Source organism: Eriocheir sinensis, unplaced genomic scaffold, assembly GCF_024679095.1.
Source record: "Eriocheir sinensis breed Jianghai 21 unplaced genomic scaffold, ASM2467909v1 Scaffold1433, whole genome shotgun sequence".
Taxonomy (NCBI): Eukaryota; Metazoa; Arthropoda; class Malacostraca; order Decapoda; family Varunidae; genus Eriocheir; species Eriocheir sinensis.
In genome coordinates, this window is record NW_026110777.1 from 41,529 (window position 1) to 56,169 (window position 14,641).

At 44.6% G+C, this 14,641-nt stretch overlaps 1 pseudogene; it reads right to left on the reverse strand.

Moving 5' to 3' along the window:
• Positions 1-162: 162 nt before the first annotated feature.
• On the reverse strand, positions 163-10,713 carry LOC126990055 (uncharacterized protein K02A2.6-like; annotated as a pseudogene).
• Between the last annotated feature and the right edge of the window lie 3,928 nt (positions 10,714-14,641).

Sequence of the window (14,641 nt, forward strand, 5' to 3'; positions counted from 1 at the left end):
CGTAACGCGCCGGGCGTGCTGCACCACCCAACAGCAGCTCAAGGTTGGTGGGTGTCGGCCGCCTCCGGTAGAGTTTTCGGTGATGTTGATCAGGTGGTTCTGCTCCCGGACCTCTTCTTTGAAGAACCACCAATCCTCCGGTAGCGGTGACCAGGGGCCTTCCTAGGGATGACTGCCTGCTGCCCTCTCGATGGCCGCCGTGAAGTCTCGTTCCTGCTGTTCCAAGTCCACAATCGGCTAAAACGTTCCACACCAGAGGCCGAGGGCCTCCTGGAACTTGACCAAGTCGGCTTTTTTAACGTCCCATCGGGGCGGGGGACGAGGCAGTAGCGGCCGGCCCACTCTCAGAGTGGTGGAGAGAGCGTAGTGGTCGCTGGTCAGCATGGGTTGAACCCGCCATGAGGCGCCTGTTGCCAGGTCACGGGAGACCAGCGTCAGGTCTAGCCTGCCCCTCGGACGTGGGTGGGCTCCCTGTTGTTGAGGAGTACCACCAGGTAGGTCCTCCAGCACGGCTGCTGCGTCGACCCGCGGTGTTCGGGCTGGATGTCAGTTTGTCTGCAATATCGGGTGGTGGGCGTTGAAGTCACCGGCCAAAAGCACGTTGACGTGGCTGGTAAGTGGCAGCACCTCGCCAGCCTCCAGTTGCCTCCCCGGGCCGCTATAAATGTTGTAGATGGCCACCTCGAGACTTGGAAGCTGCAGTTGTACTGCAACAACTTCCACGCCCTCACTGCAGCTCACCGGGCCGTCTCTCTCATCCATAAATATATAAATGAAATTTGACGGGAATATAAAAATAGTTTATACTTTACTATCAAGACTGATATTGAAAATCTCACCCACACCCACACACACACACACACACACACACACACACACACACACACACACACACACGCGCACACACACACACACACACACACACACACACACACACACACACACACACACACACACACACACACACAGATCGACGCAAAAGAGCACTTGCTCATGTCGGGCGATTACGAGTCCAACCCGTGGTGAATTATACACATACATTCTCTCTCTTTAACGTAGACAAGTGCCAGGTCCTTCAAGTTGGAACAAAAAATAAGAAGTTCAATTACGAAATACTCGGCGTTAAACTCACAAGCGTTCAATGCGTTAAGGACCTGGGGATTAAAATCGCGTCAAACCTCAATTTCTCACATCAATGCATCGATGCAGCAAATAAAGCGAACAGAATGTTGGGCTTCATTAAAAGAAACTTTTTATTCAAGAATAAAGATGTAATACTTCCGCTCTACAATAGCTTAGTCAGACCCCACTTGAATATGCGGTACAGTTTTGGTCTCCCCACTATGCAAAGGACATTGCTAAACTAGAAGGTGTTCAGCGTCGAGAAACAAAAATGATCCCTTCCTTGCGCAACAAATCCTACGAAGAAAGGCTTTCCACCCTTAACATGTTCTCTCTTGAGAAACGTCGCCTCCGAGGTAAACTGATCGAATGTTTTAAAATACTTAATGGTTTCACGAATGTAGACAGAACAAAATTGTTTATGATCGATGACACTTTGCGAACTAGGAACAATGGCACAAAACTCAAATGTAGACAAGTAAATTCAGACTGCACCAAATTTTTCTTCACCAACGTTGTAGTACGAGAATGGAATAAGCTCCCACCATCAGTGGTCCAGTGTAACACGATTGATTCCTTTAAAAACAAGCTCGACCGTCACTTCCTTCAACTTAATATTAACTAGACTAGAAAAGCAACGTTTTGGAGCCATCTGATTAATGTAAAATCACTTAGGTTTAAGGACAGACCACCTAGTCTGGACCATGGGGTCTGTGTGGTCTGATTTTCTATGTAAATCTATGTAAATCAATGTTTCTCAATTATTTCCTGAATGTATCCAAGTTGTTTCTCAACTGCTTCCCGAAACACTTGGGAAACGTCTATTGTTTCCATACAAAGATTCCTGGTGTGCCTAAAAAAACTTACAAGAGACAACACTTCACAAACTATTTACAGTTTTCTGTAATGAACACATAAGGATTTCAATCAATGGTAAACGCAACTACGTCTACACGATAAATGTTAGAGCAAGTTTGCCATTTATTTTTACACTTTCAAAAGATTTAAACATTGGTAACAGACGAGTTGCTAATGAAGGAGCTTCCTCTCTTTTGCAGGATACACATGCTTAAGGTTGAAGCAAGTGTGTCTTCGCTCTATGTATAACGTCCTCCAGTGCTCGAAATCTTCTTTCGTTTTAAAACTTAAGCGGAAATGTACAATGTCATACTTTACCGTTGTAGCTGTAGTAAAAATCTCTCCTTCAAAATGTAACACTTCCCTGTACGTTGCCATGGTGGAGTGCAGTGGTTGACTAACCCCTCTAAACTCTAGACTGAGAGGTCCCTCTCAGGTCACGCACCCTGCTTTTTCTCTCCCCCATTCGTTTGGCAATATATCCTCCCTTTCTTCTCCACATTCCCACGTCTGACCCTTGCTTCTAACAATAATAATGTACTATTCAATTAAGAGTTCCTAATATGTAGAAGACAAGAGATGGGAAGAAAGGGATGGGAAGAGATGGGTAAAAGGGGAAATTATTATAATAATTACCCTATATGCCGAAAACTTTATTAAAAATAATAATTATTATTTTATTAAGATGTTCTTAATATGTGGACAAGCGAAAAGATGAGAAGAGAGAGCTTCCATTTCCAATTCTGCATCTTAAAAATAGTCAGTATAGTATTAAATCTTAAAATAGTAAGTATAATAGTAAAATAAAAGTCACGCGCATAATGGCATAGTAACCCCTCAATTCTGACAAGGCCAGACACCACACCCCAGCATCCCCGCACTCTCCGCTCGCGCTGATTGGTACTGATTTCTCCCGGTGCAGAACCATAAGTCTCCGGAAATATACGTCCCGGTGTGTTTTGTTTTGTCCAAAACTGAACTGGTCATGCACGGACTTTGCTAACTTGTCCATTTGATTCACTGCACTGTCTTTTAATAGCTTATAATAAGCTTACCTTTGATCTTATGCTAGTTTTCATGAAAAATTACCAAATTCAAGGCTGCCATGGACCCCGTACCCCAGCTACTATTGAATGGAGAGTATCCCATAAACCTGACCTTGAATAGAACTCTAAGGAGATTGAAGGACAATCATAAGATCAAAGGTAAGCTTAGTATAAGCTATTATAAGACAGTGCAGTGAATGAAATGGACAAAATAGCAAAGCTCGCGCATGCGCAGTTCAATTTTGGACAAAACTCTACAAAGGGATGGAATACTACGCTGTAGTGGATCCGTGGTCAGCCTAACTCACTGTTAGGAACCCAGCATACGGCATACCTTCGATCAGCTCGCAAAAGTAGGACGAATAATTCAATTCAAATAGGCCAGGATCTAAATTTATAAAAAATTAAAAAATCTAAATATTAGCTCAAAAACTAAACCCCAGACAGAACCACTAGCCCAAAGCAGGGGCCCTGGGCCTTAATCCAGACACTGTCACACAGTTACACCACTGACTGGAAGGCACCTAGCTGTGGGACGGGGGTCCAGAGGGCCGGCTCACCGGCCGGCACCGACAAAGGCAGAGCACAGTGGCAATCCTGCTACGCTTCCAGGACACATGTATATATTTACACAGTTATGTGAGTGTGTGTTTTTCTGTTCTGTCCTTTGTCTCTTGTCTCCCTCCCGCCTGGAAGAGAGGAGGACATCGTATAATCCCATCAAGAGACAAAAAAACTTAAGAAATTAATAAAGAAAAGATAGTAATAAATAGTAAAGACCAACTAAGACAATGCCATAAGCACGATAACCACAATAATAATACTTGAAATAATAATAATAATAATAATAACTACAATAATTATAACCCAATAACACTAGTAAAATTTAAAATTACCACCAATAACAATAAATAGTGAAGTATTGCACTTTGAATAATTCTGAACTCCACAATGTTACACCCATAAGAAGACTGCATGAAGTTTCCAGGTCATGAGGAACTAATATAAATTAGATAAGGCATCAGACCAGGATGGACGTTTCTTTCAATACCCTAACCTTGAATAGGCATGCCTTGCACCACCTTCCAAAGTTTAATCCACACCTACAGTACCATAGCCTTGGAGGTATCACATATATAATATGTAGGTAAGCAAGTGCTGCCAGTCATTTACAAAGTCAAACAAATTTGAACCTGCATGTCACTTTGTGAACAGTACTGAAGATACCCAATATCTGTACACTGCATTTAGATGGCACAAACAATCAAGAGGACAGATTTTAATCCCACAAAACCAGACCTATTCTTATTACACCCAACATGAATTAAATACCTCATGATCATCCAGACCACCAAATGAATCCTTCCACAGCTAACTAGTATTTACAAGCATATCATCATCATCAACATTTGTCTAATATAAAGTCTTCAGCCATTTCATTTATTACATAATTGAAGATGGAAATTCAATCAAGCCACCCTATACAAAGTGGGAATGGGTAGTTTTAAGTTATCACAACCAATGCCAGAAGTTGAATGAGGGTTAATCTTAGGGAGCACCACTCCAAACCAATATTCGTAGTAAATTAGCACGTGAGAGACTTTTAATTATAATGCATTTATAATATGAGTGAGGTAACCATATGACCCTAACAAGTGTTAATCATAACACAAACATAACGTACCTCAACCACTAGAGGTTAATCCAGGATGCAGCAGGGCACAGCAGGACAGGGCATGGGCAGAGCAGAGTAACCAGGCACAGAGGGTAGGACCCATGGGGCACCGAAATTGTCACTCTCCTCCCACATATGTCACTATTGTTTTTGTCTGAAGTCAGGTACTGTTAATATATACATAGACTGTCTATTGTATCCCTGTGATGATGGTTTCCTGGAAACAAATTAGTAAATGTGATACTGACATTTGACACTGATGCTTGACACTGACACTTGACAAGATGGTGAAATATGACATGATGAGAAGACACTGGAGCACACATCTTCCACCCCGAGTGCTGACAGCAGACTGGGCTGCTGCTTGTGCACAGTGTTCCCAGTGGAAAAAAACTAAAACGTACCATAAAAAATGATCAAAATGTAAAAATGTACCACATGGCTGAAAAAAAGTATCAAAAAAAGTATCAACCGGTAATTTTAGGTAATTTATATTTTACAGTGAGGAAATTATTTAAATATTATTTTTTTTTTAACTCTTACTCTTACGTCTGGCAGTGATGTAGGGTGTACACAGTCTGCAGTGTCTATTGCAGCATGGTGACTTGTATGGTAACAGAGAGAGAGAGAGAGAGAGAGAGAGAGAGAGAGAGAGAGAGAGAGAGAGAGAGAGAGAGAGATTAAAACTTATAATTAACATAACACAGACAATGTAGAATTCTAATCTATATGTGGAAAAACAATACATTTGGTATAGATATACAATTTATTACATATCTTACAAAATAATATCTATGCTTTTGATAAATTAACGATCTTATGGCATTCTATGTATAATTCAATGTATAGTGAATGTTGTCCATCATGATGACAATGATATATGAAAGTGACCCAATATTATCTGCCATTTCACAATGCTATCCAGCTCCTTCCTAAATAAAAGTTATTTTTTTTAATAAACCGAGAGAGCAGCTCAAAAATAACAAACAAAAAAACCCCGCGAATCACTGCTCCCTAAAAAAAAAAAAAAGAAAAAAAAAAAAAAAAGTTACTTGAGCTTAAAATACCGTATCTCCTCTTTAAGCAATTAAAACAATAAGTAAAATATTATTTTCCTACTTTTGGTCATTATCACATTCATTTTTCACATTTCCCTGGATGCATCGGTGAGACGAAAATGTATCATTTTTCTCACTAAATTGGTAAAAGAGTATAAAATTTTTCCTCAATGATAATTTCGTACCACTTTTGATTAATTTAAATTTGTACCGCTACCGACTAAAAGTATATAAATGTTACTTTTGTACCGTCACTGGGAACCATGCTAGTGCATTGCTACCCTCCTTAGCTGTTTTCTCAACAAGGCACAAAGTTGCTATGTACACAACAATTGATTTATGGCCCTCCTAATAATATCATCTAACCCACCAAAATGGCACGTGAGCCCAAATGCACACAAGCCCCAGATATATAACAGAAATAACCAGAAAAAACACACGATTGTAGAAAGATAAGCAGGTTGCTACTCTTGTACAGTGAAGCATCCCTGTTGGTAGCACTGATTGCAAATGGCGACCCAAACAAAGATGCATATTTCTATGAATCCTTCAAATTGAGTACCTGAACAGGTACTAAACCCACTCTCACAATGGTATTTTATGCCCAGGATGTCCAGAACATCCTATATGTCATAATTACTGCTCTAGGGCATAAACAATAACACATTATGAGCAAGACAAAGTTTTGACCCCATAGTAAATTAGATGATGACTCTGGGACAATAACTAAGAGAATAAGGGCATAAAGTGATGAAATAGCAAGATAAACCATGCAGTAACCTCACCAAGATGTCCAACCAATGCAACAAGAAAGTATATACAGACGTCAGCAGGCTATACCAAAGTGGAATGAACCATACACAATTATCATTCAGCCCCAAAGTCACCAGTAAGACACAACATACCTCCGTCTGTCAGTGTCTTCGAGAGGCAAAGAGAAGACACTGATAAATCGAACTGGTGACGTAACCATACTTGGCATACGAGTTACTCAAGGTCACTGTTCTCAAGGATGGCTTCCATCTGTCGACGGCGGAGGCGTGTTATAGGACCATGGTATATCCGTTGGTGTCCCCTCCTACGCAGGTCATCCCGAACCTGCAGTATCAACTCCCGCATTTCTTGCAATTTGGTCCTAGCAGCCAATGGTAGAGGTGATTCGGGATGAAACCCGCTATATGCTGAACTGGTATCTTGAATTGTAGACCGGCTTTCCTCTTGTGATGGTGCTTGTGTCAAAGTGTCTTGACTCCGGTGTCCAACTTCCTCTGGTGGTAATGCCGGTTGAGTCACGGAACCTTGGCCGGGTAAGGTGTTCTGGACATTAACCCTAGGGCTTGAATTGCTGGCAAATTCCATAACTGGTTCTGAAGGAGACTGAGTCTGTGATTCCGGTTGAAGTCTGGTGTGCAGGTCTAAACACTCAGCTGAAAGACGGTGTAAGCTACCAAATATGGTACTAAGTTCTAAAGCATCCAGACTTGTCATACACGGCTCTGGCATACTTTCACGATCTGGCGTAGATGTACGGGGGTATTCAAGCACAAAGTTATCTGCTGGCTCCGTACATGGCAGGTCTTCCAAGCGACATGATGAATTGACAACCCGTCGATTTCCTTCTGAAGATATTTCTTTGGCGCTGGCAGTGGACGATAAGCAGACTAGTTGTCATCCCCGGATGGTCCACTCCACTAAACGTGGTGGCCGACTTAGACCCAGAGGAATCCGAATCACTGACGAAGAACCGAAAACTACAAATGTTGGAAGATCTTCCTCAGACTCCTCAGACTCATTTGTGTTGGGTCGAAACGCTGTATAGGCCGGATGATTTCGTATGTACGGTGGAAGCCTCACAAACCTCTTCAGTTGCCGATGATGCACGGATTTAACATAGCAGGTTCCCCCTTCTACTTTCTCAAGGACATATGTTACCCCATTTTCGTGTGCTTCTCGGATGACGTAGGGCCCCTCATAAACTGGTTTTAACTTGACGCCTTTCCAGCTCCTTGCTTCGGGATCTTATATAGGACTTCTTGACCCTTCTTGAAGGAGACGAAACTAGGATGTCCTTCCTTCCAGGTTTTTCGCAACTCATTAGGTACTGCTGGATTGTAAGGGTGAATGTGCTCCTTGCCTAACAACCACTCAGATGGTGTCATGCCTATCTCCTATGAACCGTGTGGTTATATATCACCACGCCTCTGGGCAGCGCTAGGTCCCATGCTGTAGTATCTCTGGTCAAACTCCGCAATAAGCCGATTAGCGTCCTGTTGACTCTCTCCACTGCCCCATTTGAGGACGGCCTGTATGGTGTACTGTACACATGCTCAATATCAAACGACTCTAGCACGTTGTTGAACAGTACAGAGCGAAATTCCGGGCCGTTATCTGATAGAACTTTGTCTGGGCATCTTACTAACCTAGGCAAAATCTGCTGTTCAAATACCTGGGCTACTGTTTGACCAGTCTTGTTTCTCAAGGGAGCTGCAGTCAACCACATGGAATGGTGATCCACGGCCACTAAAACTGCCAGGTAACCCCGAGGTGTACGGGGAAACTCAAGCAGGTCCACTGAGAGCATCTCCAGGGGGAATGAGGTTTGAAGCTTTAAGGTCGGTGGGCTACTAATCTGGGGTGTAATCTTGCAGAACTAGCAAAACTCGCAAGAAAAACACACGTCCCTAACAAGCGAATCCAGAGATGGATGCCAAACAATCCTACGCACCACTTCCACTAACTTCAGCCTTCCTACATGGGCCATTTGGGCATGAATGTTCACAACAAGGCCTACCAAAAAGTGGAAAGTCACAACTGAACAGACATACGGCCCTTATAACGTAGAACCCCATCCACTATGACCCGCTGGCCGGCGTGGCGCTTATACCGGTTCAAGGAGTTCAACCTCCATTGTGATACGTCCTTTCCCTGCATGATATAATTACGAAGAATTCGTAGGGTCCTTTCACCCGTTGTAACGTAATCAAGTCCACTCCTTCAACATGGATGATACTGTAGGTCCATCTGCCTCTAGCCAGTAATTAAAGTAAAAGTGCACGTTAACCGTTGACTCAGTAGGTTTGGATAGCGGGTAGGTGTGTTGTCCCTCCTGATCACTTAATATGAACTCCTTACGTGCGTAATCGAGCTGTATGTGGTTTTGGGTTAGGAAATTTGACTCAAGCAACACACAGAAGGGTATGGCAGACTTCACAAGCGCGAATGGAAACCCTTCACTTAGCCGATGGCCCATTATAGTCACTTAGTAACCTTACAATTTCTGTCACCTCTACTACTGATCTGCCCACTCCTGACAGAGAGTTTTGCCTCATTATCCAGAGGTATCAAGGCTTGCTGTTGCACATCCGGTGGTAAACCCAGGAAAGCTTCTTCACTAAGCAGGCTAATATCAGCGCCGGTGTCCATCACGGCGCATTTAAAATTGGGACCAATTTGCACGTTAGTAAGACTCTTACTCACTTTCCTGCACGAACACGTCCTTGCCAGCTCTGAGAACGTGACATACAATGCAGACATATCTTCAAGACCCGAAACCTCTCCTTCATCTTCATTTGGATGCTCTGACTCTCCAATGGTACCTTTAACTGGTGATGCCTGAACTGGGTGGTACTGGTTTGTTTCCTCTGTGACTGGGTTGTAATGTATTCCTGCCAGAAGCTGTAAATGTATACGGTCCCGTGTGTGTGAAGCACGTTCTGAACGAAGGAATAGACTAGAGGATAGTCAGCACCAAAGTGCACCCAGATGTCAAGGTTAAACAACTCGCTGGCTACATACAGGGCTTCCGGTGGTAAGGCCACCTCGCTGGTAGATTAACTTTATTTCCCGTGCCGTATAACTATCTTTCCTCAAACAGTATCTCTCAGGATGTTGTTCCAGCTGCTTGACCAGCTGTGTCCGTAGGTCCATGGCTGAAACAGGAAGTCCAAAGGACAGGTTGAATCGATATCGATGGTATCAAAGCACGTTTAGTAGACTGAGTAACACTGAGTCACCTCCTCCAGCAACAGGTCCTGATAACATCTTTAATCCTGGTGGCAAATAATCTGGGTCCAGTTCTTCATCTTTCTGGGGTGTCGAGGAGTCTAGACGGGACATGAGATCTGCAGCAAAATTTTCTTTCCGCGACACTACCGTATCTCCATATCATATTCTTCCAGTTCTAACATTGTCCTGTTGATGCGTGCATTTTCCCGGGCCATATTCTTTAGCTACGTGAGGGGACGGTGATCTGTGTAAAGATAAAAGGTACACCATAGATAAACGACCTGAAACTCCTCATCGCCCAGCGGATTGCTGCCAGTTCCCTTTCAAAGACAGAATAACCTCGTTGCGCCTTCGAAAAGCTTGTGGAATTATACGCTATGACGCGCTTCTCTCCGTCTTATTCCTGGAGAAGACAGGCCCCTGCTCCAGTTCCAGATGCGTCTACATAGAGCTGCAACTTGGGCGCATCTCTGCTGTAGTTAGGGAAGGCAAGTTGCAGATCCTCTTTCAAACAAGTCTTGAGTTTTACAAAGGCCTCTTCCATCTCCTCCGTCCACTGGATCTTCTTCCTTTTGGGCCCGGCAGTCTGAGCTGCAAGAGGCTTGAATATGACAGAGCAGTTGGGGATAAATTTTCGCTGGAAATTAACGAGACCCATAAAACTTCCGAGTTCAGTAACGGTGGTTGGTCTCTGGAATTTTTCTACCTGCTCAACGTATTCTGGGCTTTTCCTGAGCCCCTCTCTACTGACGATATGGCCCAAGAATGGAACAGTGTCCTTGAACCATTGGCACTTAGATGGTTTTATTTTGATCCCGTACTGGCTGAAGGTGTTGAGGACTTTGCTAACCAGCTGGAAATGTTCCTCGAACGTACGGGACCTAAGCATGACATCATCGATGTAGACTGAGACGGCGTTACTGGGGAACCATCGCAGTACCTCCGTCATGTCTCTTTGAAAGGCAGATGGGGCATTCTTAAGGCCGAAACTGAGGCGCTTAAACTGGTAATGTCCCTTGGTTGTAGAGAAGGCTGTCAGTGGCCGGCTCTCCTCGTCCAAGGGGACCTGATAATAACCTCTGATCATGTCTAAAGTAGTGAAGTAGTTCATGCCGTGCAGTCCAAAAATCATATCCTGCAGGTTGGGCAAGGGAAAACGGTCCGGTTTTGTGGCGGCATTGTTGGCGATAATCCACGCACAGCCGCAGACTTCCGTCCTTTTTTCCTGATGGGGACGACTGGCGAAGACCATGGACTGTAACTGTGTTCGATGATGTTCAAATCAAGCAATTCCTGGCACTGCTGATCTATTGCCTGAGCTACAGGTTCATGTAAATCGACGTGGCTTGGCGGACAGGAGTGTAGTCGTACAGCTCAATATGGTGTTCGGTAACTTGAGCTTCTCCTACATCGCTGTCTCCTCTACTTAAAACGTTGATACGTTCATCAACATTTCATGAACCTGCTTGGCCTCATACGATGATAGCTGCGATAGAGGCACCTCTTGTTCCAGACGTTCAGGGTTCCACTTCTTTCAGTATTTCCTTGCCTTTCTTCGATGTCCAAATCTACTATAGTCGAGACTGTTCCAATGCAAATGCCCTTTTTTAGCTTCTCCTGCTTCTTCTTATTGGTGGGAGATGACTTGACAAGGATGTTTACGATGTCATGCGTAAAGTCAACCACACCGCTCAGTGTTTCAAGATGGCTGGGACATGATCGGCTTCAAAACAGTAGTCTGCTTGCTGTGCACCCTTTAGAGAAATGGGTACCATGACGGGCATTACTTTGTTGACTTCGATGTCTTCAGCCACGTATACAGGTACTTGGTAATGAACTATGGATAAAGGAGGTTGTTGTTTCCAGTACACCATAATTTAACCTGACTCTATTGGTTGCGTTATCCTTCCATTTGCTATGTCCACAGTAAGTCGGTTACGCATGAGGAATTCCGTACCCACGAGAAGAGGGTAGCTTATCATGTTGTCGAGTACCACCAATGCTGCTTCCTCCTTAATGTTTAGACCAGGGAACTCTAAGTGCAAGGTGAACTGCCCAATAGCTTTAAGCTTGCCTCCTATTCCCAGGAATGCAGCCTCTGTTGGGAATATCTTCACTTTAGGAGGGAGGTTACTTTGCCTGATCAGGGTTGTGGTACCCCGAATCCACCAGGGCGTCCAGGGTTGTTTCGCCACAATGCACGGTGACTACCATGGTGGTGCTGGTGCGAGTAAAGACTTGTAGAGTCGTCAGAGATTTCTTGCCTGGGGCGTTAAGTCGGATGCCGAGGTATTTCTTCCTCAGATTCATGCGTGTCTGAGACTGTGGAGATCCGCTCACTGTCCTCTCTTCTCTCGGCTCATTTAGGCTGGTTGGTACAGGACCTTGTGCTAGTAACTGAGGTTGTAAAGATGGGATTCTGGGTATTGAGGGTATATAAAATTTCTGGGATCTGATCGCTGTCTCTTCCTTCCGTTTCTGGTACCTGAGCTGGTTCCAGGACCGACGCCGAGTTGCCTCTTACTTCCTCCACGGGTTCAAAGGTGGTAATCGGGTGTATTGTTGCCTGAGCTTGTGAGTTATCCACAGATTGTTTGGGCACAGGAGCCCTCACAGCAGGCATGGTCATGTCATGTGATCTCTAAGATATCCTGCTTGAGGCGGACACGACAATATTTGATTGAAGCTTGGGCTGGTAGGGCAGGGTATCGGGGAGCCCAGCGTGTTGCCTCCACTCTGGACCTTCTTAGTTTAAACCCGAAGCTGTGTTTGGGGACCCCTAGGTGGTGATGCATGTGAGAGCCTGAAGACACGACTAGGCTGGGGTGTGTAGTTCCGGATCTGAGTAACTACGATGTCTAACATCACTGTCTCAAAACTAGTTGGCGATCCCGAAATCCCTTCTGTTGTGGACTACCTCGTCGTTCTCTTAGGGCCTGCCTCGCCGTTACGGTGGGACGAGGGCTTCTCCGGTGATAGCAGTCCTGCAACTGATGCCTCACACTCCCACAAGCCAGACACCAGCCACGAAAGCGACGGCAAGTGCTTAGGTTGTGGCCCCACAGCCGACAATGCGTACATTGAATCGTCTCTTCTGGTTGGAAATACCTTTGGCACTTTTCGAACTCCCACTAACTTTGATCTATACATTTCAGCCCGGAATCGTGCCAAATCTATTCTCCGACTTACCAAAACTTCTTTTATAAATAGAAATGTCAACACCTTTGCTTCTTCTAATTCTTCCCGCGACTTCTGGCATCTAGCCAAAAATATCTCCTCCAATTTCACTTCTTCCTCTTTCCCTCCTCTCCTTAACCCTGACGGCAGCACTGCCGTCTCATCTGTCTCTAAGGCTGAACTCTTCGCTCAAGCTTTCTGTAAGAACTCCACCTTGGACGATTCTGGGCTTATTCCTCCTACTCATCCCCCCTCTGACTCCTTTATGCCTGTTATTCAGATTCTTCCCAATGATGTTTTCTATGCCCTCTCTGGCCTCAACTCTCAGAAGGCTTATGGACCTGATGGAGTGCCTCCTATTGTCCTTAAAAACTGTGCTTCTGTGCTGACACTCTGCCTGGTCAAACTCTTTCGTCTCTGCCTATCAACATCTATCTTTCCTTCCTGCTGGAAGTATGCCTTTGTACAGCCCAGCCTAAGAAGGTGACCGCTCCTATCCCTCAAACTACCGCCCAATAGCTTTACTTTCATGTCTATCTAAAGCTTTTGAATCAATCCTTAACCGGAAGATTCAACAGCACCTTTCCACTTCTAATCTTCTATCTGATCGCCAGTATGGATTCCGCAAGGGGCGTTCTACTGGCGATCTTCTTGCTCTCTTAACTGACTCTTGGTCATCCTCTCTTAGCAGTTTCGGTGAAACTTTCTCTGTTGCGCTAGACATATCGAAAGCCTTCGATAGAGTCTGGCACCAGTCTTTGCTTTCTAAACTGCCCTCTTTCAGATTCTATCCCTCTCTCTGTTCCTTTATCTCCAGTTTCCTTTCCGGCCGTTCTATCTCTGCGGTGGTAGACGGTCACTGCTCTTCCCCTAAACCTATCAACAGTGGCGTTCCACAGGGCTCTGTCCTATCACCCACTCTCTTCCTGTTATTCATGAATGATCTACTTTCCATAACAAACTGTCCTTTCCACTCGTACGCCGACTACTCCACTCTGCATTATTCAACTTCTTTCAATAGAAGACCATCACAACAGGAAGTACACGACTCCAGACTGGAGGCTGCAGAACGCTTAACCTCAGAAGGAACCTTGTGTCCTTCAATGCCTCAAAAACTCAATTTCTCCACCTATCAACTCGACACAATCTTCCAAACACCTATCCCCTATTCTTCGACAACACTCAGCTGTCACCGTCTTCAACACTAAACATCCTCGGTTATCCTTAACTCAAAATCTTAACAGGAAACTTTACATCTCCTCTCTCACTAAATCAGCTTCCTCGAGGTTGGGCGTTCTGTTCGTCTCCGCCAGTTCTTTTCCCCCGCGCAGTTGCTATCCATATACAAGGGTCCTCGTATGGAGTATGCATCTCACGTGTGTGTGTGTGTGGGGGGGGGTTCTGGGGCTCCACTCACACAGCTCTCTTGGGTATAGTGGAGTCTAAGGTTCTTCGTCTCATCAGCTCTCCTCCTCCTCCTCTTAAATTCAACCGCCATGTTGCCTCTCTTTCTATCTTCTATCGATATTTTCACGCTGACTGCTCTTCTGAACTTGCTAACTGCATGCCTTCCCCTCCCGCGGCCCGCTGCACACGACTTTCTACTCATGCTCATCCCTATACTGTCCAATCCCTTTATGCAAGAGTTAACCAGCATCTTCACTCTTTCATCCCTCACGCTGGTAAACTCTGGAACAGTC